We start from the raw sequence: 4,211 nt of genomic DNA, 5'->3' as shown, positions 1-4,211 counted from the left end.
TCATAGCACAATCCAAGGAAATGAAATAATGTGTTGCACTATTATCATAATAGCAATCAAAGGTGTATCATTAATAAAGCACATACCTCGGATTAGCCTATACTTAGAAGTGTCCTCATCACCAGACAACACAAACACTTTCGTTTTCGCTTGCCCCTTCTTTAGCTTGTCGCACATGGCGCTGATGTGTACTTGCTCACCACAACTGTAGCAAATCTTACCCAAATCAATTCCACAATCAAACACTTTGTGACCCAGCTTGCCATACTTGTAGCACTCAATCAAAGTAGATGCTCCTCCCCCACTTGGCTTCTTGCCATAACCAGATTTATGCTTTTTCTTATTACCATACGGTTCCCCACGGTACTGTCCTTTTCCTCGCTTCAACTCCAGGAATCTCACTTCTTCCTTTCCACACACATCTTCTGGAAAATAGTTTTCCAAAAATGCACCACGTGTGGTTGTCGTTTTTTTACCTCCCCGTTTCACATGGGAGGACGGCACGCTAGACCCTTCACGCGAAATTTGGAAGGAGAATGCGCCCGTGGTGGGATGAATTTTATTTCAGTTCTTCCTACGATATCACACGAACTTTCTTATTTGTCCTACGAGTAGGAAAGGGAAAAAAAGATCTCAACTAAACCCTAAGAGTTTGCTAAGTGTGGGGATTTCACCTAGACTAGAAATTCTGGAGTCCGGGAGGTCGGTTATACATAGGGAAGTGTTTAAACACCCTACATATCTGTAGTACTCTACAGGAACCTTCTCTGTGTCTAAATGTGTTTGTGCTGCTAATAATTATTGGGAAAGTTTCTCCTTTGTATTAGGAGAAGGAATTGAATTGAAATAAAAGAAAGACAGACAGACTGACTGACTATTTTTGGTATTTTATTAGCTCGCTGAGATTCCTTGTGAACCTCATGCCTACATATCCCTAATGGAAGTCAGAGCTTAATGTAGTTCGGGGAACTAATTAATTATTAATTATTTATGGGTGCCTTGCTTGAAGCTCAAGGTTGAAGCTTGAATTAAATCTCTGTTTACAGTAAAGAGACATGAAGTTATCTTTACAGAGAGGTATTTCTACTATTCCACCACAAACATTAAAAGAGTGACAAAATAACTGAATTCATTTCATTCAAGAGGGTGACCTTATTTGTGTATGTGCAAGTATACCAGTCAAATGCCTCTTAAATGAAAGAAAGATGCTCATCCAAATTAGGGAAAGTTACCACATGTCTGGGTTTTACTGCCAGCTCATGCCTTTCAAAATCCTAAATGGGAGACTTGATTAAAATGAAATGTAATGTTTGTTTGTTTTAATGTAGTGAGATAGAGGAAAGATCTCTCTATAGAGATAAGCTATGTCTATCTACTGTATAAAAGATTTGATTTTTTTTAACTGGCTGTATGAGGCCCAAGCTTGAGGCTTTTTGATTAATGTATTATTTATTGACTCTGGGAGATGACTCCACTGGGGGTTAATTACAAGGAATCTTTGTATTCTGTACAAAGCCCAAAATTGAGGCTGACTCTAGCTAGGAAAAATATTATTTTCTGCCTTGTACAAAGCCCAAGGTTGTGGCTGACTGAGTATGAATGACTCTAATAGGGAAAAGATCCTAGATGTTAGGAATCTTTGACACATGAAATATGGTTTATCTGCCTTGTACAAAGCCCAAGGTTGTGGCTACCTGAATGATGAAGGACTCACTGGGGAGACTCTTTTATCTGCCTTGTACAATGCCCAAGGTTGAGGCTGACTATTAACAAGGGAGTTTCATTTTTTTTGGTGCCTTGTATGAAGCCCAAGGTTGAGGCTAACTATTTTTGTTGGGTTTTGACTCTACTGAAGGATTTATTTATTAAAAGACTGATTTCTTTTTGGAAGCTAACCCTTTCCAGGGATTTTGACTCAGTTGGAGAAATTGTCTGTTAAAAGACTGATTTTTGTCATGTTTTTGGAGGCTGACCCTTTCCAGGGGTTTTGACTCTTTTGGGGAAATTATCTCCTAAGAGAAATGAATCTTTGGTTTTTGAAGAAGTGATTTTGGAGGCTAACCCTTTCCAGGGGTTTTTATTAAGATGAAAGAAATGATTTGGAGGCTAACCCTTTCCAGGGGTTTTTATTAAGATGAAAGAAATGATTTGGAGGCTAACCCTTTCCAGGGGTTTTTATTAAGATGATTGGCAGAAAGATTATCTAGTGGAGACTTCTTGTTTAAAGCCCAAGATGAAGGCTGACTCTTGCTGAGGATAAGCAAACATGGATCCTAGACTCTGCTAAGGAAGATTAATGAAGATAAGGGTGACAGAGACTGTCCATGTCTCTCATTCCAAAAGGGTGTACTCAATGTAAAATTGAGACAAACTTAGCTTGTTTAAAGTCTGGCTTAAATTGGAAGAAACTCACCAGGGTATGTTAAAAGGTGACTAAAGACCTGTTCCTATGTTTATAAGAAACTTGATGGGTCCTTGTATACAAGCTCAAGAGGAAGCTGGAAATGTTTTTAAGAAGTCTGTGGGTCCTTGTACAAAGCCCAAGAGGAGGCTAATCGAGGGTCATCGAGGGTCCTTGTTATAGCACAAGAGAAAGCTATGTGGTTTTGAACTTATTTTGGCTCTAAGCAAATGGGTAAGAGGTTTCACCGGGAATAATTCCTCTTTGGGTGGATGTGTCCTAGTTTGGGTTCTAAGGTTTTTGCCAAGATGTTTCACCGGGAATAATTCATCTTGGGGGTTTGAACTACAGATCTCTAATTAGGAAAGAGCCTTCACCGGGAAGACATTCTCAATCCTAGGCCATATTCCTATTATATATATATATATATATATATATATATATATAGTTTAACTGTCCTAGGGTTTACACTCAAACGTAGTTCTAAACAAATATATGTACAGTTTATATTTGACAGTAATTTAAATAAAGACTGTAAATTGAAAGCTTGTAAAGCCTAACCTGGATGGAGTGGAGGCCTTTGAAGAAGTATGTACAAAGCCTTACCAGCAATTGATGGATAACAGTTGAATATATATGATAAACAGTTAATGGTTTTTGAAAACAGAAGAAGTGAAGATGGACATAGGTCATATAGGTATCTGAAGAGTTTCACCGGGAATAATGCCCTTCAAATACCAGAAGAATATTTTGAAAACAGAAAGAGGATTTTGTAAATACGGTTTTGAAGATTGACAAAAGTCAGCTTAGTTAAGGTAAAGATAAAATCTATACCTAAATAAGACCTAAATAATTAGGGTTTTATAATAAAATTATTTACAAGATAATTAGATTAAAAAAAAATGAAAAAATATATATTTAAAGTATTTAAGAAAACACTTAAAACATACTATTTTAAACCTAATTAAAATATATGAAATAAATAATATTTTTTTGTGATTTTTTGATTATTCATAAAATAGGTATATTAAATAACAAGTGTGTGAAAAATGAAGTGAAAATGATTTAATTTGATAGGTGAATTAATTGTGTGAAGTTGTGAGACAAAATGAAGGGAATTAGTGGTAAAAAATGGTTTTGTCTCCTCCAAGGTTTGAACACACGCCCTCTAGGTCACACACCCAAAACAAACACCACTGAGCCAACGCGCGTGTGGTGATAGTAAGCTGGCTTCAATGCAATTCATATAGTGTTCAAGTGTATAGAAGCAAAAAAGAAAATAAAATCAAAAGGTCTGAGGCGAGGGGGATTCGAACCCCAGACCTTGGGCATGAGGAGACTAAGAGCGCATGTGTGGCCACTGGGGCAAGTTATTCATTCGTTTATGAAACGCATATCATTAAATATAAAATAAACTCTGCCCTGGGATTTGAAATTTGCGCGCCACCACCATTGTCATTTTCTTCCTCAAGCTCTCAAATTTTGAATTTCTGAACTCTCTCAACTCTCAACCATTCGCAAAGATATAAAGACCAAACTTGCTCTAAATTCACTCACGATTCCAGATATGTAACTAATATGAATTTATATTAACTACATCTACTGAATTATCTAAAATACGTGAAGAACCCTAAAATTTGAAAATTAAATTAAATGGCTATACTGAAGCATAAATGACTGATGATAGAGGGTTTTTAATCCTCTTATGATGCTGAATAGAATGGTGTTGAGTTTTATCCAAAAAGGTACATGAATTAAAGAGGTGGAGTTGAGAAACTTACCTCTGAAAATGAAGATCGTGAAGATGTTG

Source organism: Vicia villosa, linkage group LG3 (assembly GCF_029867415.1).
Source record: "Vicia villosa cultivar HV-30 ecotype Madison, WI linkage group LG3, Vvil1.0, whole genome shotgun sequence".
NCBI classification, from domain to species: Eukaryota; Viridiplantae; Streptophyta; class Magnoliopsida; order Fabales; family Fabaceae; genus Vicia; species Vicia villosa.
Note: the sequence above shows the minus strand (reverse complement) of the source record.